This window comes from Rhinopithecus roxellana, chromosome 9 (assembly GCF_007565055.1).
Source record: "Rhinopithecus roxellana isolate Shanxi Qingling chromosome 9, ASM756505v1, whole genome shotgun sequence".
In the NCBI taxonomy this organism is placed as follows: domain Eukaryota; kingdom Metazoa; phylum Chordata; class Mammalia; order Primates; family Cercopithecidae; genus Rhinopithecus; species Rhinopithecus roxellana.
Genome location: NC_044557.1, coordinates 30,395,984 through 30,423,816, shown reverse-complemented (window position 1 = coordinate 30,423,816; position 27,833 = coordinate 30,395,984). Strand labels below are relative to the sequence as shown.

The following is a 27,833-nucleotide window of genomic DNA, read 5'->3' as shown; positions in this document are numbered from 1 at the left end:
AGACAGTATAGTATAGCAGTCAAGAGAAGGGAATTCTAGAATCAGTCTGATTGGATGCAAGTACCTGCTTCACTACTAATTAGCTTGTATGACCCTGATCAAATTATTTCATCTCTCTATGCCTGTCTCCTCATCTATAAAATGGCACAATAACAGAATCTACCTCAGAGCTGTTATGAGGATTAGATGAGGTAATACATGTAAAATAGCTAAAACAGTGCCTGGCAATAGCAAACTCTGTAAGAGTTTAGATTTCGTATTGGTTATATATTGCTTTAGATTTTGTAAAAAAATCAAAGCCAAAAGAGGTCAGGGGTCTAAGAATTAGTGATGTATTCCAGATTGAAAATGAAGGCTCTTGATTGACAGGGAAGTTTTCAGGAGACCAATCTGTTTTTACAACTCAAGTTTCTGACAAAGTTAAAATCCCTGACTTGAAGTAATCACTAGTTTTGAAAAGTAAACTCGCATGCACTGAGTGTTTCCACTAGGCCGTCCTCACAGGGCACCGGGCTGGTGCATCGCAGCCTTCGGTGCCTCAGCTGACATTTACTGGCCACCTCTCCTCGCAGGTAGGGATGCACCTAGGGGACAAATGACTCCAGTTTACCTAATCAGCTGCGAATAAAACTTCAAATCCTACAAGGGAATAACTGCCCAAAGGTTCATGCGGCCCGCCCTGGTGAGGTGTTTGCTGCTTTCATTCATGTTCTTTAAATATCAGCTAATCCCTGGTGCATTGCACTCCCACCTTGGAAAATTATCTCATTCACTGCAGTGCAAACAGGCCCTGTTCCTGGTGCTGTCAGAGAGAGAAGGAAGTGTTACAAAGATGAAAGCACCATGCAAAGTTTCCCAGGCTAGAGGCAGCCAGGACTACTCCCACAGTGTGAAGTGGGACCGCTAGAAACCAGAAAAATGCCTGGCATGTTAACTTGCAGATGCTTTTTATCTATTTCAATTCTTATGCAAGCATCCCAGGAGATTTGATAACCAGTTCTGATGTGGATTACAGTTTTAGATAGTAGAAAACACAACATACACAAGAAACATATTTTTGAAGAGAATTAAATATATGCAACATTCAAGCTTCACTCACACCTACATCTAGCAATTCTAGAAAAGCGCAGTCCTACTCATAAAATGTTGGCACATGATGGTGCACACATTATCTAACTGTATCCAAATGTCCCACAGTACCTCCTGCAACCAATCACTTAACTAGTTCTCTTGGAAGAAATAAGATGGGGAGACCCATCTTATTGTATACATCTTATTGTGATACAAACTGAAGTTACAACTGAAGTTTGTATCACAAAAAAATCCAGGTAAATTAGAGTTCTGACTAAACTAGAAATAGATACATTGTATAAAAGAATCTCTGCAAAAGCAGCCAAAAGACAAATGGGTCCCCTCATTTCATCTCTGCATGATGCTGACATTGCACTTACAATTCTCATCACCGCTGGGTTGCGCCAGAAAATCAGGAAGAGGAGCCCAAACCCTGTAACTCAACAGCTTAATAAAAATGCATATGCTCCATTTTTAAATTAATCAACATCTGTGATTTTAGAATTTCTTCATCACAAATGCAATTAGTACCATATACTGGATCACATGTGTGGAATCTGAAAAGATGAAATAGGAGATTTCTGTCCAATAACAGTACTTGTTCTAAATTTTTGCCTGATTATAATAGTCACATTAAAAATTCTACGCCTTATGAAAACAGAGAAATGAAAATCTATTTTATTCAGCCTTTACATGGTAAACAGGAGGAAACAGGTTTGGAGAGTTTATGCACTGTACCCAAGGCTATATCCCACTAAAAACTGAAGCTAGACCCCTGCTTATTTTATCTAAGAAAAATCAGAGTGCAAGGAAATAATTTCAATTCCTAGCACTGCTTCCTGACTGACAGCAGAAGTCAGCTGTCTGTCAACCATCTGGTAGTTAAGTGATTATTGAGTCCTACAGCTGAAATTCAGAGAACAGAAATACATGCACTAGTCTTAAGTAAGTCCTTACTTAGCAGATGGTTAACACCAGTAAGTGTTGATGACCCCCATTCTTCCTCCACCAATCAGTGCAACGCAAGGCATCAATGTCACAAGTTGGTGACAGCTGATTACCACTGTAGTGAGTGAATTTTACCATGCAGGCTAGTGCATTTACCTTCCCTACCTGGCAACAAGAGCCCCCATGTGTTATGATTTCCAGTGACTGTGGCTCACTCCACACAGGCAGTAGATACAGAATAACCACAAATCAAATTGTTGGGGATGGGGGAGACAGAATCAGCAAAGCACATTTGCTGACATGTTGGCTAAAATATCACCATCAATTAATTAATGAGGACCACGGATGGTACATAGTCATGATTGGATGTTTCAGATGTGGACAGAAAGGTAACATAGAAGAAGAGTAGGAACTATTATCACATTTTAGATTGAAACAGTGGTAAACATTCCCTTCACCTGGCTATGTTAGTGAGGTGTGCATGGGCAATTAAGATTTTCCCATTTTCAGCTAAGCACGGTGGCTCACGCCTATAATCCCAGCATTTTGGAAGGCTGAGGTTGGGGGATCATTTGAGGTCAGGAGTTCGAGGCCAGCCTGAGCAACACAGTGAGAGGCTGCCTCTACAAACAAAAAATTTAATTAAAAAAAAAAAAAAATTAAAAATATAAAAGATGTAAACCTTTAATTTTAAAAAAATTTAAATATTCAAAATTTAAAAATTAGAGACCACACCATCTCCACAGGCATGGTGGCATATGCCTGTAGTCCCAGCTACTTGGGAAGCTGAGGTGGGACTGTTCGCAACCAGGAGTTAGTTCAAGGTTACTGCTGTGAGCTATGATCACATCACTGCACTCCAGCCTGAGCAAGAGAGTGAGACCCTGTCTCTAATATGTGTGTATATGTGTGTACGTGTGCATGTTTAAATATATATAAGAACTGACCTTCAGAGGCGGAGGCTAACCTCACTCTACGTGACTCAAACCACCACTATCAGGGGGCAGATCTGAAATTTGGTTCTGAAATTCCTGCTGTACTTCCTACTGTCCCATAGACAGGAGCGGCTCCTAACACAGCCTACTCAACAGATATAACTTCTTAAATGACTTTTTTAAATTATGAGAAGAGTACTAGTGAGTGAAATTTCAACACCCTATAAACTCAGTGAGATCCCACATGTATGAGACTTTTTCTACATGGATGGTGAGAAGTTCAAAAGCAAAGAGTAAGAAAATGGAGCTGGAGACAAAGACCTTCTTGGCCCCTGGAACAGGCCTGTGGTACTCCAGGGTGGACTCGCCTGCCTCAGCCAACCAGCAAGGAGCCAAACAGGGACTTTGCAGGAAACGAGTTTCCTCTTCCAGTCAAATTAAGGCTGATGTAAGAGAGCTCCCTACATTTTTAGCATAACCCAAACACAGGAGGTTCTGAGAATGACAATGACTCTGGGCTCAGTAGGGCCAGCAAGGAGGGGCCCTATGAGTGCCAGCCCAGGCTGGGCCCCCGGCAACCTGGCCCCAGGGAAATGCCCTCATAGCCTCTACCTCAGGCTGATATGCTCTCCTCAGCTCCTTCAGGGAATTCTATCAAAAACACAAATCTTGCTGGCTCAGTCAAATGCTAAATGTAAAGAAATATGGGATCAGATAACAACTCTGGTGAGTTAACTATGTGCTTCTCAATCAAGAGCCACGTCTTTCCGGTACCGCACAGCAAGTGCCCAGAATACATTTCTTAAGGGAACCAATGAATGAGCAAACACAAACACACAGCTGTTTAGGAAATTCCTGAATGCCAAGCTCTTCTCTGGGCCCCAGATAAAGTGGATCTGAAGGGTGGGTAGAGAGAGCTGATCAATTTTAACATAATTTGAGGTACTTGTTACTTTTCAGAGATTTCTTTTTTTATATATATATGAGACAGAGGCTCGCTCACTCTGTCACCCAGGCTGGAGTGCAGTGACGCGATTTTGGCTCACAGCAACCTCTGCCTCCCAGGTTCAAATGATTCTCCTGCGTTAGCCTCCAAAGTAGCTGGGATTACAGGCCTATGCCCCTACACCCGGCTAACTTTTACATTTTTAGTAGAGATGGGGTTTCACCACGTTGGCCAGGCTGGTCTCGAGTTCCTGACCTCAAGTGATCCACTTGCCTTGGCCTCCCAATGTGCTGGGATTAAAGGTAATTTTCACAGATATTTTAATTGCATGAAGAATAGCTATACTAAGAATATCTTTGCTGCATTCTTATAACTATTTACATGAAGGCAATTGTGAAATGATCTCTGCTTTCTCCTCTGAAAATCAAGGAGTTAAAATTAAATATGCAACATCTCTGTCTTCAACACTCCAGGATTCCATATGCAAAATACAACACAGCTCTGAACCAAGAGAACAGTCATCATTCATGGTCCCAGGGCTGATGATGAGGAGTGATGGCAGCTCTGTAACCTCATCTAGAGTAAGCAGTACCTGATACTTAATTTTTAAGTGAAAAGAGGCTACCATGCATTTCTACGTTATCAGCAATCACTCAGGGAGAGGACCACAAGCTTTCTCAATAGGTGCAAGTATCCTAAAAAGAGACTGCCTACTCCTTCCCTTGGTGTGTAACTGATGTAAGGGTCTACAGGAATACAAGTATCCCAGTCGTACCTTTTGAAGATTAAAGCAACAAAAATTGGGTGAGCTACTAAAGCAGAACAATCTAGAATTCATTAGTACAATACATCTTGCATTTCAAACCCAGACAGTCCCTGCTTGTGTCACACATTGGTGATGCCTATCTGTTCAGCTGACAGACTCCAAACAAAGAAAAGTAGCCTCAGAGATGAAGCCTTAACTGCAGTGGGGGGAAGGAGAAAGCAAAAATCAAGATAGTCAGGTATGAGGGCCCCAGACAACAAAGAGAAAGAGAGAAAAGTAACGGCTGTTTTCCAATTCTAATTAAGTTAGGAAACAAGTCAGAAAACATTGCCAAAGACAGTACTCACTGAAAAGAGATGCCACTAAAAAAACTAAACAGATTGTGAACAATACTTTTTGTGAAAAAAGAATTTCATCAACATGACTGATGTATGTAACCTAAATTAGAAAACTTTTTTTTTTTTTTTTTAAAGAGACAGTCTTTGTCGCTCAGGTTAGACTGCAGTGGCGCTATCAGCTCACTGCAGCCTCCAACTCCTGGGCTCAAGCAATCCTCCTGCCTAAGCTTACTGGGTAGTTAGGGTTATAGGCGTGCACCACACACTAGGATAATTTTTATTTTATTTTATTTTATTTTTTGTGGAGACTGAGTTTCACTATGTTGCCAGGCTGGTCTCAAACTCTTGGCCTCAAGCAATCCTCCCAGTTTGGCCTCCTAAAGTGTTGAGATTATAGGCATGAGTCACCATTCTAAGCTCCAAATTGGAGAACATTTTAACTAAAATAAAAAAAAAATAAAAATAAAAAACTTCCTTTTAGAGAGAAGGCAAATAAAAATTATATAATATGCAAAAACCTCAAGTCACTAAAAGTACTGTTTTTAAAAAGATAATCCTATGTAACAATAAGAATGCATTTACTATAGATAGTAGGTTGCAGGTTGATCAGCTTATAGACTATGTAAAAAAAAAAAAAATTAACATACTTGTACCTTAACGGCATTAACACATGAAAGGTCTATCAATACTTTGCTGTTTTCAAACAATCTGAAAAACCAGAACACACCATCCGATGTTTTTTCCCTTTACTCCAACAGTGAAACAAGGTAAAAAATAATAAGTATGATTGGATAACGATAAGGGAAACTCATTCCAGGAAAATCTAAGTTTGTATTACCAAATTTCACAGAACTAGTATACTCTCGTACTTGGAAAAGAAAAACTCAATTTCTTAGGGTTTGAAGAGACTGAAGAACTGTATACTACTACATATTAAAATACACTCATGCTTAAGGGGGTTGCTCTTCAATGGTACTCAAGTCAGCTCAATACCTAAAGCAAATAAGGAAGCAAATTCAATAACAGCTGAAGTCCAAAATCAAACCACACCTCTGGGAGGTGTATTTGTGGGCACACATGTTTGCATGTGCACACATGTGCAAGAAGAGTGGGGGTTCTCACTAATCTATCCCATTCAGATCAGCACCTTAACTACTCCTTGGTTTTTGGAAACTGTCACTTGGCATGATTACAAATTTTGAGCGGTGGCTGTATTATTCCTACCAGCTTAATCTCATGACCAATCCTAACCTGTGGGCAGCCATGAAATAAGGCAAATTTACTTTAAAAAGTCAGTGATTTTTAAGACTGCTGAAGTCTACTGTTGGAGAGAAGAACACTTAGCAAGTTCAGTTTTAGATTTCTACCATGAGGAATGAGTATTATCAAGTAAGATAAGTCTTGATTTCATACAGAATATAAAACTTCTGGCTAAGCCTGGCTCTCTCCTGTGAAATGCAAACAGACTTGTTGAAATTCAGGCGTAATACTGTTCTCTGACAGAATATAGTGATGTTAATAAAGGCAGAATGTTTTCATCCCAAATTAGCTGAGAAAAGATGTAGCAAAGGACACTGATAAAACCACTCTAAGAGGTTGACTTAAGTCAGCATGAGAAACATGCCACCATGATTCTGAAAAAGAGACTGCCTACTCCTTCCCTTGGTGTGTGACCGATGTAAGGGTCTACAGGAATACAAGTCACAAATGCAGAAACAGCAAGTGTAGTGGCATTATTGCTTCGCATCAGGACCTCCTCCATAGAGGCACAGGCTACTGCATAGAGAATGCTGGGAGAACAAGAACGCATGGGGCCTTGCACAAGGTCAATCTCATAAGGAGGAGGAGTGGGGGGTAGTCAGAAAAGGAGGAGGAAGGGGCAAGCAGGGAAGGAGGGCAGAAGGAAAGAAGAGACAGATGACTCCAGCCCATCGGCATCCTAAACTTAGCATACAGCAAAGAACTAGTATCACTATCACTGCATTCAAATGCACATGTTACTCCCACTAGTGTCTTTCATTATAGTTTAAACTGTACTGCTAAAGGTAAATTAGAAATGTCACCATATTCTCAGCATTCTAACAAATGGGTTTTCACACCTTCAATTCCTTTGCTGCTTTTTCAATTCAGTTCCCATCTGTACTGAGCATGCTCAATGCCAGGTCTGTGTGCTAAGATAACAGGACAGGTCTCTATGGACAGGAGGGCTCAGATACATTCACTTTCTAAGGTGACTTGCAGTGAATTATGTAATTATATACTCTTTTCTTTAAAAGACATTTTTAAGCCAAGTAATGTCATTAGTTTCAAGTGTACAAAAAGCAAATGTGTGAAACAAATGGTAAGAAAATTCTCTAACACACCAAGAATTCAAATGTGTCTTTGGTTTGAAGTAGAGGAAAATGAATGCCAAAGTTTGTTAAATACACCTCATTTAATTTAGGTATGATATGATAGGGTCAAACGTTATTAGATTTCAATTTGCTTGCTTTAATCATTTCATAACAACCATATAACATAAGTGAGCATTCTCCAGTATACTTCCCATTTAAGGATGATAAAAAATATTGTGTAATGAGAGAACAAAATAATTACTACTATCTTTATTCTTAAGTTGATTTTTAAATTTCATAAAAATCCAAGAATATACTGACTTTTAAAAAGTATCCCCAATAAGAATAAAAGGTTCTTTGGACACATAACCCTTGACTATTCACTCTAGTAGTCAATCATAACCAAAGCCTTTATGAATGAGCCTTTGTGACTAAAGTTTAGACAGTGACTTAAACTAACGATGAGATGACCGAACTTGCGGCCATTCTTCCCTACTACTGTTAGATATTCCCCCACACTCTGGGTCACGATGTCTGTCCCATTCTGAACACATCTGCTGATAGTGCTATTTTTACTTTACCATTATCATGGAGGGCTCTCAGTTACAGAGTATGCACTATCTGCCCAGCACAATGTATTTATATACACCACCTCATTTAATGCTTACAGCAACCCTCAGAAGTAGGTATTATCTCCATTCTGCAGAAGATCACAGTACATAAGCTACTAACATACCTCAAACACTTCTCATGTGCCAGCTCATGTTGCAACTCACATTCCTAACCTCACATTCCTATGATCTGGGCACTATTGTTATTCTGCTTTGATGGATGAAGAGGGTGGCACATCGAGTAAACAGCTTTTCCAGGGCTGTACATATTGCACATGGCAGAGTCCAGGTCCTGACCCAGGTCATTCTAACATTAAAGCCCACACTCTTACCCTCAGTACTGAGGAGTGTGGCTTTCCAGAACTGCACTCTGCCACTAGACATGAGAAGAACTGAAACAATGGACAGGAAGGGGGCCAGCACTGGTTTGGGCAGAGCCAGACCTTCCAACCCATAAGTCAGCTGATACATCCACCTGGGACACTCTCCCTGCCCAAGTTTTCCTGAAGGAACTCACCATAAGAAAACAGAAGCCTTGCTTCAAAGCTGGCAACTCAATGATACCCAGTGCACAAGACCCAAATGACAGGGTTTCTGAGTGTCCAGGGCACTAGGCATTCCAGGGCACTAGGCATTCCAGGATAACCAGCCTTGGTCTAGACGGATACTCCATGTCCATTCAATGGTCATCTGTCCCTTTGTTACCACAGCCCACTGTGTCCCTCGGCCATAGTAGGATCTGGACTACGGATTTTGTTACTCAGGCTCTTGGTTACCCAGGTCTGTTTCAGGAGGGACTGCTGGACTTTATGGCAAAATTGTTTTGGGATATAGTGGTGGGCATCCAGTGATGGGAGGGCTCAATTCCAAGGGCGTGTGGGGAGGTTAACAAAGGCTACCAGGGAAAGGTAGTAGGAGAGCCGAGTCAGGCACCAGAGGCAATGCTCTGGCATCCCAGGAGGGAGGCAGGAAGCCAGAGTAAGAGGCAGTCAGCAGGAGGAAGACGTGTGGCAATCAACTGACTTGCAGCTGACAGCTTAAGAATGGATAGAGACGCTGTGAAAAATAAAACTAATTTTTTTTACTTTTTAATAATAGCCATTCTGACTGCTGCGAGATGGTGCCCTGTTGTGGTTTTAATTTGTATTTCTCTGATAATTAGTGACATCGAGTATTTTTTCATGTTTGTTGGCTGCTTGTATGTCTCCTTTTGAGAAGTGTGTCTGCATGTCTTTTGCCCAATTTTTAACAGGACTATTTGGTTTTGTTTGTTGAAATCATTTACGCTCCTTCTGTAGAGGAAAGGGAAGAATTATATACTATTGGTGGGATGTAAATTAGTTTAGACACTATGGAGAGCAGTTTGGAGACTTCTCAAAGAACTTAGAACTACCATTTGACCCAGCAATCCCATTATTGGGTGTATAACTGAAGGAAAATAAATCGTTCTACCAAAAAGACACATGCATTCATATGTTCATTGCAGCACTATTCACAATAGCAAAGACATACACTCAACCTAGGTATACATCAATGGTGGACTGGATTTAAAAAATGTGGTACATACACAGCATGGAATACTACAGAGCCATTAGAAAAATGAAAGCACAGACTTTGCAGCAGCATGGACACAGCTGGAGTCCATTATCCTAAGCGAATTAATGCAGGAACAGAAAACCAAATACAGCATGTTCTCACATATAAGTAGGAACTAAACGCTGAGTAGACATGGACATAAAAATGGGAGCAAAAGGCACTGGAGACTACTGGGGCGGGGGGTAACAGTGGGAAAAGCCTGAAAAACCTATTGATGGGGTACTATGGCTGCTACCTGGCTGATGGGATCATTTATATCCCAAACCTCAGCATCACACAATATACTCATGTAACATCACACAATATACTCATGTAAACCTGTATGTGCACCTCCTGAATTTAAAATAACAATAGAAATTATTTTTTTACATGAAATCGATGTCTCAAGAGCCACACTGGAGTGGATTTACCACAGTTTTCAGCTTAGGGAGAAGTTTACCACTCCTGCCCTCCACCCAAGATAAGGGTGTTCACCTTGCCACATGAGTCCAGGTTCTCTATGGAACACTGGAACAACTAATGCATTCCTAACACAATGGGAGGTAAGTGCTCTGGATTAGAAAGTGATTACAAAACACCATCAAATAAACCAAGTGCATAATAGGTGTGCCAGTGGCCCCCAACTCATAGACATCATTATTTAGATTAACAAAGGCCAAGAACAAAAATAAGTCCCAGTATTTACCAGAAATTATGAAGTCATCTTTACCCCAATACTTTCACTCATAGGGTTAAGGGATTTAATACAGACTGAATACCTGAACATTAGTACGTGCATGGAGAAAAAAATAATTAAAGAACGTGCACCTAAATCTAACCAGTATTTTATCTGGAGAGCAGCTTTTGAGTAGAAAGTTGCATTCTGTGCCACTTATCTGTAACATTTATTTGTTTGCAACATTTACATTATGTTAGTAATTAAAAATGTATATACTAGGTCCCATGTCCAGTGAGAATATTCACATATTCAGTAGCTGGGGAACAGTACACTGTTTCTGTTTTACTTACCCCATGAGAGATTATAATTCTAACAGTCCCAATTGGGGAAGTTAAATATCCACTGAGTATTCAGAATTCTCAGAAAAAAAAGCCACTGCAAGTAAACACCCAGGCAATTTCAGAGAGAGCGGGGAGAAGCGCATGCATTGCAGGGCCAGTGGGATAGCAAACGTGGGGTGGGTGCTGGGATCAGCCTCTCAGCCAAACCAATGGCAAAGCATCTGCCCCCCACCAGCCGGCACAGAGGCTGGGGAGCCAGTTCTACAAGGATGTTTTTTGCCAATCTCCCCATTCCTGCCAGGGCATGGGAAGTTGGAATACAGTGTGTGTGCTTAGAACAGTGACCAGCACAGGGCAGACTCCACAAGTTTGCTAAATTAATATATGTAAAGGAAGGGGGAGGAAGGGAAGGAAGAAAGAAGGAAGGAGGGAAGGGAAAGTAAGAATGAAAAAGGTGGGAAAAATTGGAGAATACCTAAATTCTGCTCAACATATAAAGGATCATATTTACTTTATAACCAGGTTTATACATGATTTTAATAATAACTTTTTAACATAATTACCTTTTATTTCCTTTTCAGGACTTAAAGAGCCTTGGTAGTTTCTAATTCAAGACGTAGAAAGAACAAGAATGCTGCTCTGGATGTCTAATTTGGAGATTTCTAAAAGGAAAAAGACACACATTAAAAATCACGCTGGTGAATAAAAGTGATGAAAAGGTATCATTCAAAATTAAATTGCTTTTCCTCAAAGCCCATTTCTAATTCAGCTGCTCTAAGAAACTGTAAAACTGATTCTAAAAGAAAACAAAAATCTAAGTATAGGGCCAACTTCATGTATTCAATGGAAAATAAACTAAACAAGAGCCTGTGTATGGCTATGAGCCTGGGGAACCCCGGCTTTGCACTGTTTCATACTCAACCTCTCAGAAAGGACATGTCACTCCTCCTAACTCCCAGAATCATGCAGGAAATGATGGAGCCTCCTCACAAACAACTGCAAAACCGGGTAGGAAAACAGGTACGCTGTCCTCCAGAAACATTGGTCATGTTTGCAAAGAGAGAAGATATCACAGGACAGGTCCAGTAGCTTGTTCTGTCCTCCCAATGCAGTTCAGACCCAAGGTCATGAACAAGCAAACATTTCCGCTGGTCTTGGACTTCTTTTTCCTGCATTGAGGACAGATCTTGATGGCCTCACAGTCCCAAACAAACTATTTCATTATCAGGGAAAATTAACACTGACTGGACTCAGAAACAACATGACTCCTTCTTACAAACAGGGAAAGAAACAGAGGCTCCTGGAGGAAACGGGGAAAGAAACGGAGGCTCCTGGAGGAAAGCCGCTTCTGCTGGACATGTTCTGCTTTTCCTGCACTTGGAGATACTGGGACGAGTCGTGAAAGTGGTGGTTATCAGGACAGCCCGCAATGCTAAAGAAAATACTGTGCTGAAAATCTTAACTGTCTCCTCCTCCAGCATCTGCTTTTGTCAGATACCATCAGTCCAAATGACTGCGTCTTTGTTTACTCGAAAGTGGGAGCCAACCCACAGGGAAGGAAGTGTTCTGTCTGCAATAGATATCTTCTTTATTGAGATTTACTGTATATTTTGCAGGTTTATAGGAGTAACCAAGGGAAAAATATTTTAAGGAGGCATTTGGGACTCCAGATAATGGCTAAAAACGACTTCATTAAGATCTACGCCAGCATCTTCAGCACTATCATCTCCTTTTTGGAGCAATGTGTAATGAATGATTCACTAAACATTTATTAGGAAGGCTGCAAATCCTGACCTAGATTTTGTATTGCTTCAAAAAAATACAAAGAAAGCCTGAAAATGCCCAAATAACAACTAAGATTGATAGTCTCCACTCTTAAAACTTTCAAAACAGCCTACTTTCTCCTGTCCCATTACCTAACAAGGTTCAACAAGAAGATAAAGTAGACTAGTTTAGATTAAAATAGAAATATAAACTCCAAGTTCCATGGTTCTTTTTATTGCTTTAATACCTGAAATTTAAGATAGTATTTTATTAGACTGCTGAGGTATATGGAATTTCCAAAAACTCAAATTAATGAAATCATGTGCTGTTATTATGTTAGAGAAATATTGATTTGACTGTGGCCCAGAATAACAAAGCAAAGGGTTCTGTATTTTAATATTTTGCAACCAATATTTTTTGTGTTGGCCAACAATTATATCTAAAATCCTTGTTCATTTTTTCTCATGATTTTTGCCTTATCCTTCTCACACTTTTGAAGGGAGAAAATAGCAAAGAGCTGAACACTTACTAGAATGAATTCACCGACAGAAAAGTCACTCAATTGTGATTGAGACAGGGAGTAATACCACATATGGAGAACTTCAAGACTGGATTTATCTTCAAAGTTGCCATGTGAAATCAAAACGATCTCATCTGCTCCTGTTGTCTCATTTCACAGATGAGAAAAAGAAAGCCCAGAGTGGTTAAGTGACCACTTCAAAGTCACACAGCTAAGCCAGCTCCAGATGCCCAGATTTTCTAGGTATAAATCCAGTGCTCTATTAGATCATAGTGGATCTTTAATTTCCTAAATAACCTCTTAAGAGATTACAATTTCATCTATTTTAGCGTAAAACAAACAAACAAAAAATCATTTCTACTCAGCATGATTACATCACAAGTCAACTCAACTTTCTGTCAATATAACCCACTGTTCAAAGTTATCAAGAGCATACTCTGCCTTTTGTCCCAGCGATAAAGCTAGATTAAAATATGAATGCCCATGAGAAATCCAAAATGAAATTTGGGATATTCTTAGGTTGTCTAACCTAGATAAATCTAATACAAAAATATTATACAGTTTCCCTGTCTTATTCATAGTCATATCATAATCATAGGTTTGCTGCAACACATTTTCAAGTAGATTTATAGTCTCTCAAGCAAAACATAGGTATTCTACTCAAAGCTTACATAACCAGTTTTGAAAGTAGAATTTCACAATGATTTAGTATTAGATCTATCAGTTCAGACTGAATTCGTATTCACTGAAACCCTAGAATCACTGCAGAGCACTTGGGTCACCCAGGTCAGCAGCTTATTAACAATAGTCATGTGTTGACTCTCCCATTATTGATTGCTGCACAGTGCTAGGTGCATGAGAACCGAAAAGCACCAGATGGTGTCCTGCCCACTGTGGGCTGATGATGAACGTCACCAAGGAAGTCCTTCAGAGCAGCACTGGAGTTAAGGTTTGCACAGGATGAGAGTGTAACTGTGAGTGTGTCTTTAGACGGGTAGTTGGTAAATCCACATGGAGTTTTCCTGGGGAATGTGAACTGACAGATTCCGCGGAAATAAAGAGTATATGCAAGCAAGCAAGGTAACATAAATGAAATCCAGCCAAGGGATGACAGAAAAACTCTTCTACGCATGCCCAAAAAAGCACACATGCACACACACACAGTCAGGAAACAAAATGTCCATTAAGAAGAACCCTTTTCTAGAAACTGTGAAAGCAACAAAATATTTTCCTTATATTTCTTTTTATAAACTCACTAATGATATTAAAACTAAGTGCCAAACAACCATATTAAGGGAGAAAAAAGGACAAGATGTCCTTTCCAACATATTTCAAAAAGAAAATAAATACCAAGTAAACACAGGAAGAGATCTTCAACATAATCAGGGAAATGCAAAATAAAACTGTAATGAGATACCACTACATACCAAATAAGATGGCTAATTTTAAAAGGTTTGAGAATATCAATTGTTACCGGGTGCCGTGGCTCACGCCAGTAATCCTAGCACTTTGGGAGGCCAAGGTGGGCAGATCACCTGAAGTCAGCAGTTCAAGACTAGCCTGGCCAACATGATGAAACCCCATCTCTACTAAAAATACAAAAAATTAGCCAGGCGTGGTGGCAGGTGCCTGTAATCCCAGCTACTTGGGAGGCTGAGGCAGCAGAATCACTTGAACCCGTGAGGTGGAGGTTGCAGTGAGCGGAGACCGTGGCATTACAGTCCAGCCTGGGCAACAAGAGTGAAACTCTGTCTCAGAAAGAAAATATCAAGTGTTTACAAGGATACGAAACAACTTGGATTTCATACAATGATTGTTGGAAATTCAAAATGTTACAAGCACTTTGAAAACTAATTTGGCTGTTGCTTATAAAGTTAAGCACACACCATATGACCCAGCAATGCTACTACTAAGTATATACCCAAGACAAAATTGAAACACAGAGATTCCACACAAACATTTGCACAAGAATTTTCACAGAAGCCTTATTCATAATAACCCCAAACTTGAAAGAATCCAAACGTCCATCAACTGGTGAATGGATAAACAATTCGCGGTATATCACACAAGGGAATACTACTCAGTAATGAAAAGGAAATAATTGCTGATGTATACAACAACGTAAATCAATTTAAAGAGCATTATACTATGGAAAAGAAGCCAAACACAAAAGACTACACATATGATCGCATTTATATGAAATTTTAGAGAAAGGCAAACTAGAGCAATAGAAAGCAGATCAATGATTGGCACAGTCAGAGTGTGGGGGAAGGGACTGACTGCAAAGACGCCCCAGAGAACATGCTGGATGATAGAGATGTTCTATTTCAGGATTGTGGTAGTGGGTGCATAACTGCCCATATTTGCGAAAATACATTAAACCATACACTTAAAATCAGTAAATTTAGTTATATATATATATTGTAACTCACAAAAGTGCTTTAAGAAAAACTCAGTGTTCCCATCTTTTAATATTCACAAACTTCCTCAATAAGCCCTGGGACTCTTTCAGTGGATGGTACTCAACATTTTCAAATAATTAATAAGGATTATAGCAATCAATGATGGCTAAGTATCTGGAGACCACAAAAAAGAAAAACCAATAATCAATAATACTGCTTACAAGGAAACTAAATCATTCCCTTGTTCTACAACTTCTAGTAAGTTGTGATCTTATAATAGATTTCCAAAATATATTCTAATCCTATTTGGTCTACAATAAATTTCTTCAATGTAAAAAGATAAACTTTCTAAAACTCTTGATAATCCACGGAGAGTGACATACAGGAGAGGGAAGATATAGCCCAAGGTCCCTGGGTTTTTGGGTAAACACTGTGAGAGACGACCCACTTGTCCTTGTTGCACCTTCAGTTCATGTTCTTTTAAAAAGTTCCAAGAAGAAACTCAACCCCAGAAAAACAAAAAACAGTTGGGCCCAGGGATGCCAGAGTTGGAGACAAACTTTGACCAACTCTCCTCATCACTACACTAAAAACCCTGCCTGGGGAGGAGTTTATTTGCAATTTTCTATACGAATGATGTATGTAGAAGCATGACCATATGTAAAAGCTTGATTGTATGTAGAAGATTGATAATATGTAGAAACATGACCAGCAGCTGCACCTGCACTGCCTTTACTCTACCTCTTCATACAATGACAGCTAACCAGCCTAATGAAAGCCCTGTTTTCACCACAGTTAGGGAAGGCACTGCTCTGGGAACTATCCTGGTGTCCTTACTTCTTGCAAGTAATACAATCCCCTTGTTAAATCCAGTTGTGGTCACTGGACTGTCAACCACCAAGAAATTGAACCCACCCATTGTGTGGGTAACAAAGACCAAGAAATGTGTAGAAAAAAACAGTCAATGTGGAAACTTGAAGAATTATAGACCAGATTATAAATCAACTCCAAAACTATTCTTAAAAACACTTTGATATGCTAAATGGGAAAAACCTCTTAAGCATCCACAAGGCTTTGTCTCTGAGTCTACTAGAAACTCTTATCTATAATATATAAACAAGATATAAGACAGGCTTATCAAAGTGATTACAGATGATTCAAGGTTGACAATGACTAAAATGATATACAATAGAATCATGATTCCAAATGTGCTAAGCTAGAACAATTTTACAGTACTAATATCAAGTACAGGTCAAAATAATAATTAAACTACATTTACTCAACACATATTTCCTGATGGGCTGGGCTGGCATGTTTTAGTCACTACACTAGATGAAAAAGGACACCAAGATTAAGTAAAAAAGAGTCCTTGCTCTTACAAAGTTCATCATCCAAAACAAGTAAGTAATACAATCCACAGTAGAAGCTCAAACTATGTTATGTGAAAAAAGCCTGCAAGTTTATCACTCAACTGTTAGCTACGGCATAAACGCTAGTGAAATTATAGGCTGCACTATCAGAAGCATTGCGTTCAGTACAAATATACACAAGCACTACCCTGTACTCAATGGGTCAACCCATGTAGCAGGCGTAAAGGGGATGTTCTATTATGCTGTGAATGTACTCATTACAAGTCCCCTTCTAAAGTCCAGTTGAAGGTGCCAGAATCTTGTATAGTGTTGCAAACCCCCACTACTAAGTCCCTAAGATGATGCACGAGTCTGGAAAGACCATGGACCTCCTGTCCAATCCAAGTTGATAAGATCTAGCAGAAACTAAGGCATGGGTGGACAGGACGTGGACCTAAAAATATTCATATCAACTAGGGAAGTGCCTGTCATGTGGAGGAAGAGACATCATTCTGAGTAGCAGAGTAGCAGAAGTATAGAGAGGTTATACAGCTCGATAAGAACATCCTGGCAACTGAACAATCTCAAATCTGAATGGACTGCCTGCTAAGGTAGGGACACCTGGGAGCAGCTACAAATTTAGTAATACTCTCATCCTAAATTAATCTGAGTGTGACACTCAGGTCATTACCATCACCTCACAACCTGTCTCCCAACACCAGCCTTTCAGCAAAATTAATCTTTCTCATATCCAGTTGCGTCCATGCCCTCCTGCCCTCACGCCTATAATTTTTACACTTTCACTGTTCCTCATCACCTATAAGATCAAGGCCAAACATTTCTCAGGATGGCAGACAAGGTCGCTATGGATGGAGTCTCATCTACCAATGTTCCCATTTGCTGTGTTCCAGCTATTCAGAAGCACTGCAGCACCCTCTCATCAGGCCATGCTTCTTCTTGCCTTCCCACTGTGCACATGCTACCCACTGTCTGAAATACCCACTGTCTGAAACACCCCTGTCTCCTGCTGTGAGTCTGGAGACTTTCAGCCCATGCCTCCCTAGTTCAGACAGTGCTGCCTTTGAGAAACATTCCCTTGACCTCTTTGAGCTTTGACCACTTCTCCCCTTCATGCCCACGGTGCCTTGCTCGTCTCCACGAAAACATTTGCCCCAGATATAAAGGTTAGTTATAGCTGTAACTCCCCACTAAACCACAAACCCCTGCCTGGTTATCTTAATCACTGGGATGTGGCCCAGGATGTGACACTTCATAGATATTTTTGAATGAGTGGGATTCCAAGACAGTAAATTAGCCATGTTGTTTATGTCCTGTCTGCAGTGTATCAATGTGGGTTATGCAGCAGATATAGTGTAAGCCCAGGCAAATACCATTATTATAAGTCTACAGAAGATAGAAGGTGAGCAACTCTCTAAAGGATCCAGGCTGCCTTAAGTTGGGATATAGTACAAGAACCAAAATGATTAGCTAATGTACTCTCTTTGGAATTCTGAAGTCAACTGAGTTCAAAGCCTGCCTCCATGGCACTATGTGACCTTGAGTAACTAACTTAACCTCCTGGTCTGTAAATAGGTAATTATAGCCCCTTCCTGCAAGGGTCACTGTGAGGATCAAATAATAATTTATTATAAAAAAGTGGGCAAAGGAATAGGCACAGGGCACACACTCACTCAATGCTGGCTGGCTGTTCAGCAGCAGCACTGAGTAAGGCAGAGTTGGGTTAAGTCCTTGCCACTATTATTCATAACGTACCTTGGACAAATCAAGTTGGGCAATTTGTTTTTTCATCAACAAATAGAAATAATGTCTACTTTGGAGGAATGTATGTCAACAAAATAATATATGTAAAAATGCCAGGCACAGAGGAATCACTTAATAAAGTTCCTTCTATCCCCTTTTTGGTTATGGATCATTGATTTCCCAACAATCTGAAAATTTTCCTTTTCTTTCCAAAAAAGGCAGGCTTATACAATTAGAGACATCTTCCTGAGGTTCAAACTAATAAGACCCAAATCACCTCTCTGCAATGCTCCTCACATGCTATGGAAAAAGACAACTTAAAGAGAAGACTTTTTATGTATTCTAATTACTTATTTTTATTTGGACCGAGTTGAAACAGATCTGTATATTTCTCTGAGTTTTACAAAAAAAAGAAAAAAAAAAAAAAAAAGAAAAGCACATTGAAAGTTTCATTAAATTTACTCAAATGTAGCCCATCACTTTTGTTCATTGATTCTCTATAAACAATAACATTTAGCAAATCCATATATGGCTAAAGAAATGTTACGCCAAGATAGAAATTTCTGGAAAATGCCATGATGGAAAAACCTATAAGTGCTTAGTACAATGTACTAAGCTTTTTAAGGATAAATATACTCAATTGCAAATTAAAGATAAACATACCTGGTGGCAAAGAATACAGTTTTTTAAAAAGTGCTACACAGTTCACATTTTCATTTTTAACACTCCTAAAAATGGTACTCAGACACAGCTTATTATACAAACACACGTTTTCAAAGCTAGCACATTACTGACTGGATACGATCTAATTAATAATGCTGTCATTTCCCACGATTTCAATGATTTTGAATCAACAGCTGGAAATCCTAACTCATCTAGAAAAGACGAATACAATGACAAAGCTAACACAGTTTATAGTAAAGTTCCCAGCCAACATGTGAACAGCAGCTACATGGAACCATATATGAATGCAAACAAGGGTAACTCTGATATGTTTTGTGGGACTACCATGCTATTCTAGGCAGGAGAGAATAGTAGGGCTACCTTCCTTAAAAACGTTTGAACTTGTGCAGGACCTGAGATTCACGAGTCCAAAATATATTGGGAAATATTTACTTTTTCATCAGCCCAGTTCTTCCAAAATCATTGTACCTCTTTGTCCAGCAAAAACTGTTGCAAAAAAACATGTATTTTGTAGCTGCTAAGTTTTACATGCAAAATCCTTTATTGGCCGACATCATAAAAAAATACTTACTTAAAGTAAAAACATAGGGGCAAAGCAGAAAGCATTTCTCTTATCTGGAGGCTGATCTTTTAAATTATTATTTTTCAATGACTATCTATTAAATCACTCGCTGTGTTGCTTGAAAAATAAAAATAAAAATTATGTAATAGTACTTAAGTAACCCTAGAATACCACGCCAAGAAATCAAGTCAACAAATTTGTTTTCCACTAAGATTATAAACTGGCAGTTTTCCATCCTTCCATGTATTAGAGAGTTCTGATGAAATTCATCTCTCTTTTAATTTTTTTTCCTTAAAAAAATTAGTCTCCACCATATATTCAACATCAGATGCAGGGACTCTAAGTCTCACATAATCTGTCTGAAAGACACACAGGCTCCTGGGGATCATCACCTGCGAGGACAGGGCTTTCCCACACTGTTTTTCTGCCCCTGGAGAGACTAATCACTGTCTAACAACCCCCTGGGTTTGGGCTTTCTTGTCTAGAAGTATAATTGGAGCCTTCTTCAAGTGCTTTCCAGAGCAGGTGGCAATGATTTCAGGCCAAAGAATTTCTACTTTTGGCTTTCCTTAAGAAAAGCTATTCATCTCCTTAATAAGCAAGTGTAGAACAATGCCAATATCAATACTGATGTTTTCTGCTGTTCTACAAAAATTAAGCATAATGTTAGTAAAACATAACAGAATCCACTGGATGCTTTTTTTAAAGGTTGAAATATAAATTTTATTGAGACATCATGTTATATATTATTAATTTTTTTTAAATTGAGGTAAAAATGTATATGATGTAAAACTGACTAACTTAACCATTTTTAAGTATACAGTTCAGTGGAGTAAGTACTATCACATTGTTGTACAACCATCACCACCACCCATCTCCAGAATTCCTTTCATCTTGCAAAACTGAAACTCTGTACCCCCATTCACCCCTATTTCTTCCCACCTACAGCCCCTGGAAACCACTATTGTACTTTGTCACCATTGTGTACTCTAGGTACTTTGCGTAAGTGGAATTATGCAGCATTTGTCCTTCTTTGACTGGGTTATTTCACTTAGCATAATGCCCGCATGGTTTGCCCATGGTGTAGGGCATGTCTACTGGGTACTTCTTAAGTTCTCATGTCAAGGGACATTTAGCTTTCAGCATAGAAGCACAGAGTTAGGTCTTTCTCACCAGTAAAGCTCTTGTACATGAACAGGCTAAATATTAATCATTGTGTTTATGAAAGTGAGAGCCTGACTACACTCGCAGGAGAGAGAGACTAGCACCAACAGCACTCCAGAATGCTGCTCACAGCTCAGCTCCCTTCTCACTCGTGCACCCCAGAAACTCTCAACACTGGCTCCCCAGCAAGTGGAATGCTAGAGCCAGGCCATAGAGTATGTGTGTAAAACAATTAGGGTAAGGTTTCACTACAGATTGAACTTGCCATATTTAACGACTGCTGTATGTTCTCTTTAGAACTTCAAGGAAATTAATGCCAGTGTTGTTAAATGTATTGTCATTTAGTAGTCAGAACAACCCAGAGTAAAACTGAGATTCCAAGTTGGGGTTAACTGCAAAATATATGCCTTTAACCACTGTGCTATCAATGCTACCTTGTTCAACCAAGTTGGTATTGGATAAAATAATATTGGTTGATCAACTAGGCTGAACAAGGTAGCATTTATAGCACAGTGGTTAAAAGTGATATACACTTTGCAGTCAACCCCAACTTGGAATCTCAGTTTTACTCTGGATTGTTCTGACTACTAAATGACAATACATTTAACAACATTGATACAGTACCTGAAATGGTAAATAATTACATTTAAACCATAAGTAGTAGTAATGCTAGGAATCCGTTCTGTGTATGTGTCTTTAATTTTTCATGTTTTCTGGCTTACATGTGATTGGGCAGTTCCATACTTAAAAAACAGTGTCTCAGGGCAAGTCCTAGAGAGCAATGCTTGGTTTTATTTATTTATTTATTTATTTATTTTTTTTTTTTTTTACTGCCTTTCAGATATCCTGTTTGGTTGGCAGGTATCAGTAACCACTGGTGACCCAATAGAATAGCACAGATACCACAGATTTTACACTTGGATAAAAGAAAAATTAGAAGAATGTCACTTAACACATTCAACTGGGAACTGATGGTCATCCAGTGCTTCCAACTGGTGAAACCCAATCAGCATCCAGGGGCAAAGAAAACTCACTGACACTTTATACTTTGGGGCACTTGCTTTAAAAATGCATGTGAGACTTCTGTGTCTAATGAGAAGCACAAAAAAGCCTTCCACCCTATGGCAACAAAAAAATTTTACCTGGACAAAATAAAAAGTCACTTTTCTATGGGCCTAGCAAAAAATAATAAATGCAAAGAAGTCTAAGTCCAGGAAGAAAGTAGCCTTTTCTGGGTGAGCTGAAAGCCACAGCAGCTTCCCTATCTGAGGACTGCCTCGTCTAGATCAGGAGGAACAAGCCATCGGAGAGAGACTCACAGTAATAAGGAGAGAAACACAAGCCTCAGACAGTGGCATGCACTGGTGGGACAGACTGGAAGCTAGAAGAACAAATGCAAAAGCAAATTACTTTCCTAATAAGCCTTCTGATCTACCACCACCTTCCCCCAACCTCCCAAATTAGACAAAAAAGCAACAGTGGAAAGGATAGAAGGCTGAGAGAAATCATGTAGCCCATATACTCTCATGATGCTTCATTCAATCTTTTAATCCAACAGGAAATCAAAGATCTAAAATTGTAGACCAACTTTCTCCCAGCTGAAATATTGACATGAACTTTTTTTTAAAAGGCTGATCAGGTGAACTCAATCTAATTAAAAGTGTAACTCCAACCTTAACTGAACATTCAGGGATCTAAATATACAGCTCCTTAGCCTTATCTCCATTAAGAAGAGAGCTAGCACTCTTGAGAAATGAAACAAACAAATGTTACTATTTTGTGTACACCTGAATACAATTTAAAAATTTAACACTGAAAATTTTAAAAATTACAAAATATATTTAAAAATGGGAAAATATGATCCACAAGTAAAAATAAACAGTCAGTAAGAACAGAATCTCAGATGACTCACTTAGTGAGCTCACTAGTGAAGGACTTTAGAACAACTACGTCAAATATATTAAGACATTTACCGCAAATAAAAAAATCTAATAGGAGAAGAGATGGAACACTTTCAGACAGAAATAAAAACTGTAAAATAGCACTAAATAAAATATAAGACTAAAATATAATTCAAATTAAAAATTTATTGAATGGCTTGCTAATTGGACTTTGTAGAAGGAAAAAAAAAAACGAATTTACTAAATGAAAGAGAGAAAAGCAACTGGAAAAAAATTAAGTGCAAGTGACTTGGAAGATAATACCAAACAATAAAATATATGGGCAATTAGAGAGAGAGTGATAGGATTAAAAATATTTGAACAAACGTAGATTGAATGTACCAAATTTGGGAAAAAAATCAACCAAGAAGCTCAATGAACTCAAAGCAGACAAATACAAAGAAAAACATGCCTAAGCATAACAGAGTCTAATTGCTGAAAATAAAACATAAATGAAAAAAATTTTAAAAAGCAGTAAGACAAGAAAGACATTACATACAAAGGAACAAAGATAATAATGATAGCCAACTTCTTTTTAGGAACAAGGGAGGCCATAATAGACCAACATAGTTACAATGCTGAAAGAAAAGGAAGCTGACAACCTAGAATACTACATACTTGGCAACAAAATGAAGGCAAATAACAGAAGTCTTCAGCTAAATGAAAGCTAAGAAAGTTAATCACCAGCAGACCTACCCTATAATAAACAATAGAGAATGTTCTTCAGGCTGAAGGGAAATAATACCAAATGAAAAAAAATTAGATCTCAGGAAGAAATGAAGAGCACAAGAAATGGCAAATGTGTGGATTTATAGATAAACACTTTTTCCTTTTTCTTTCTTTCTTTTTTTTGTTTTTGAGACAGAGTCTCACTGTCACCAGGCTGGAGGGCAGTGGCGCGATCTCGGCTCACTGCAACCTCTGCCTCCTGGGTTCAAGAGATTGTCCTGCCTCAGCCTCCTGAGTAGCTGGGACTACAGGCGTGTGCCACCATGCCCAGCTAATGTTTATATTTTTTTAGTAGAGATGGGGTTTCACCATGCTGGCCAGGATGGTCTCGATCTATTGACCTTGTGATCCGCCTGCCTTGGCCTCCCAAAGTGCTGGGATTACAGGCGTGAGCCACCGCGCCTGGCCTTTTATTTTTTATATTTACAAAAAGATATTTGTCTGAAAAGTTAAAAATAATGTATTGTGAGGTTTACAACAAACATACAAGTAAAATAGAGAATAGCACAAGGACAGTAAAAGTAAAGGAGGGTAAAGGAAAATATACAGTTGTAAGATTCTTACATTTAATGTGAAGAGGTAAAATATTCATTCAATGTAGATGGTGATTCTATATCTATCTATCTATCTATCTATCTATCTATCTATCTATCTATCTATCTATTGTAATCCCTAGAGCAACCAGTAAAAAGTGAAACCAAACCTTGGCTAAAATGCAAAGGAGACAAAATAAAACGCTAAAAATTACTTGATTAAGCCAAAGTGAGGCAACAAGGAGGAACAAACAGATCAAACAAATAGAATACAAAGAATAAGGCAATAGACTTAAAACTCAGCCATATCAATGTATAATATCATTGTAAATTACAGTCAATGTAAATAGGCTAAACCCCTCAGTTAAAAGGGAAAGGCTGTCAAGACTGTATTAAAAAAGCACTATCTAACTGTACACTATAAGAGACACATTTTAAGGATAACGATGAGGTATGTTAAAAATAAAGGAATGGAAAAAATATATACATATGATATACCATGCCAACACTAATCATGAGAAAGCTGGTGTGGCTATTTCAACATCAGACAAAGTAAACTTTAAGACAAGAAGTATTTTCAAAGATAAGGAGCAGGCATTACAGAACGATCAGAGTCAATTATTACAAAGACCTGAGAATTCTAAATGTACATGTACCTAATCATAGAACTTCAACTAAATGAAATAAAAGTTTACAGAACTAAAGACAGAAACAGACAAATCTACAATCACAGGTGAAGATTTTTAGCACTCCGCACTCAATAATTGGTAGAACAGGCAGAAAAAATTATAAGGATATTAAAAAATTAAATACATTTGTTTGAGCATTTAAAAACAATAATTAACTAAATTTCACATTTTTTCACATTCTATAGTCCTGTGAAATATAAAAACAGTAACATTTTTGGTTTTGGGGATAAAATGACCCAATACACGTGAAGACCTTAAACAGTACATTATGACATACAGAGCAATCCTTAACAACAAAGCACTCTTTTCAATCATTCTTAGTAATTTTATTCCTCATGTTTTTCTTTCTCTAGTCCTGAGGAACCTATGACATTATTACTAGTCTGGCCTTTGTGTTTAGGTATTTCTCAGCTTTTGATTCTAGTACCAGTATTAAATACCTCATTAGCACCTTTCAGCTACTCATTCACATGAAATATCAAATGAAATCAAATATCAAAAATCCAATTGTGTGTTGATTCCAAGATAGTGAAGCTTATGGATATTTTTCTTCACAATTTATTTTTTAGAGACTTTGAAAATATCTTCAAAGAGATGGAGGCAGTAATGTCACTCAGAATTTTCCAAATAAAAACATCTTTTGGACTTCATGTCCCTCATCACATACAGAAAAGAAACTGCACACCCTTCTCCACAATTTCTCCACTCTCACTGATGTCAAGATCAAGTTGAAAGCAAAGCTAAACTCTCCACTTCACCAATAAAGAGTACCCGAGGCCCTTCCCCTAGACATAAGTAAGTCTAGGGTGGAACCCTGAAATCTTTACATAAAATATGTGCCTCCAGTGATTCTTATAAAGAACTGGCTTGCATCTCAACTTGACTTTGGGGTTTTCACACAGATGCAGCCCTGCTACTCATTGGCCACATCATCTTGGGCAAGTCAATTAATATCCCTCAGCCAGTCTCTTATCTATAAAATATAAACATACCTACCTTGCAGGGTTCAATGAAGCACCATAATGCCTTAAGCCTTATATGCTCAAATCTTTGTTGAGGAATGAATAAGAAAATGTGCATGATGAGCAAGAAACACAAGCATCTAAGTTGTGTGCTTGAGAAGCAGACTCCCTTACCTACCACACTAGTGTCTCCAGTCCTGGCATCTTTCCCTAACTCAAACATTTCCCTAGGCACTGCAAAAGTAAACTGCTAAAGTTCTCCAGACTTGCTGTGCTGTTTCAATTCTCAGTCCCTTCACTAAGTCTGTTCTATCTGCCTAGCATTTCCTTCCTAAATTTCTCCCCCAACTTCCTGCTTCCAGCCCACCCCTTCACCTAGCTAACATCTACCTTCTCTTAAAAGGCAGGCACATCTGACTCAGCTCAAATCTTACCTTCTTCAGGAAAGCTTTTCGTGGACACACTCCCTCCCTCATTCAGGTTGTGCCCATGCTGCTCACTGCACCAGCTTCTCATGGGCCCTGGGCTTAGCCTTTTCTCTGGTGCATCATGAGCTCCTGGAGGGCACAGAACACGACAAACACAGACTGGAGCACTTCCTGGCATGAGGCAGCACCCTAAGGCAAACAGGATGAATACGTGGAGTTGGGTAGCTAGCCCGACTGAGACATTACGAAATATCTTCCTTCAGGTTCTTGGCTGGCCAAAAATTTGACCTGCAACCAAGCAGCACCAGGATAGGCTTAAGCTGGGGAGGAACTGAGCTCCCAGCCCCCACCAGCAGGCAGCATCAACTCTCCAGTCAAGGAGCTGAGCCAGAACTTAGGCACATTGGGCGTTTGAGCCTCCAAGCTCTGTGCAGCCTCCATATGACTGCAACCCCAGCCACATCTGAGAACAACCTCCCAGGAGGCCCAAGCCAGAAACTCCCTGTTAAGACACTCCGAATGTCCACAGAATGTGAAGACAAAAATCTGTATTATTTGAGCCACTAAGTTTTGGCGTCATTTGTTATGCAACAATAGATAATTCAAATTTTACTTCCACTCCTGGTTCTCTTTGCCCAGTTAAGTTCTTTTCTAAAAGCATTTATTTCATAGATTTAAAAAATACCATCAAAGTGGCAATGAGAGCACGTGTTCCAGTTTTCTCTGGCCAAATCCACTAAAGAGACATCAGATTTCTCAGATGCTAAAAATGATTAAAAGATACCCTACATAGTTTTGTTTTCATGAGGCATTAAGATTAAATGGGTCAAATATATAATTAAACCACATAAATAAAATGAGTTGAATGATATAGTTAGGAATAGTTAAATATTCCAAGAGTTCAATTTGTTTCCAAATAGGACCTATTTTAATTATATAATACTCATTTAACTAGATTTCACTTGAAATCCTCGTGCCTTTTTTCTTTTTCTTTTTTGAGACAGTCTCGTTCTGTCACTCAGGCTGGAGTACAGTGGCGCAAATCTCAGCTCACTGCAGCCTCCACCTCCTGGATTCAAGCGATTGTCCTGCCTCAGCCTCCTGAGTAGCTGGGGTTACAGGTGCACACCATCATGCCTGGCTAATTTTTGTATTTTTAGTAGAGACGGCGTTGCACCTTGTTGTCCAGGCTGGTCTTGAAATCCTGACTTCACAGGAAACAACAGGTGTTGGAGAGGATGTGGGGAAATAGGAACACTTTTACACTGTTGGTGGGATTGTAAACTAGTTCAACCATTATGGAAAACAGTATGGCAATTCCTCAAGGATCTAGAACTAGATGTACCATATGACCCAGCCATCCCACTACTGGGTATATACCCAAAGGATTATAAATTATTCTACTACAAAGACACATGCACACATATGTTTATTGCGGCACTATTCACAATAGCAAAGACTTGGAATCAACCCAAATGTCCATCTGTGACAGACTGGATTAAGAAAATGTGGCACATATACACCATGGAATACTATGCAGCCATAAAAAAGGATGAGTTTGCGTCCTTTGTAGGGACATGGATGCAGCTGGAAACCATCATTCTTAGCAAACTATCACAAGAAGAGAAAACCAAACACCGCATGTTCTCACTCATAGGTGGGAACTGAACAATGAGATCACTTGGACTCGGGAAGGGGAACATCACACACTGGGGCCTATCATGGGGAGGGGGGAGGGGGGAGGGATTGCACTGGGAGTTATACCTGATATAAATGATGAATTGATGGGTGCTGACGAGTTGA

General features: G+C 39.1%; 1 protein-coding gene across 2 annotated transcripts in view; it reads right to left on the bottom strand.

Annotated features, from left to right (window-relative positions):
- Positions 1-27,833, bottom strand: part of FAM110B (family with sequence similarity 110 member B) — a 153,142-nt gene that overhangs the window by 104,508 nt on the left and 20,801 nt on the right. For both annotated transcript variants that reach the window (XM_010386785.2, XM_030938180.1), the window contains exon 2: positions 11,107-11,205. The gene's annotated coding sequence lies outside the window, so the exon portion shown is untranslated. The remainder of the gene's footprint in view (positions 1-11,106; positions 11,206-27,833) is intronic.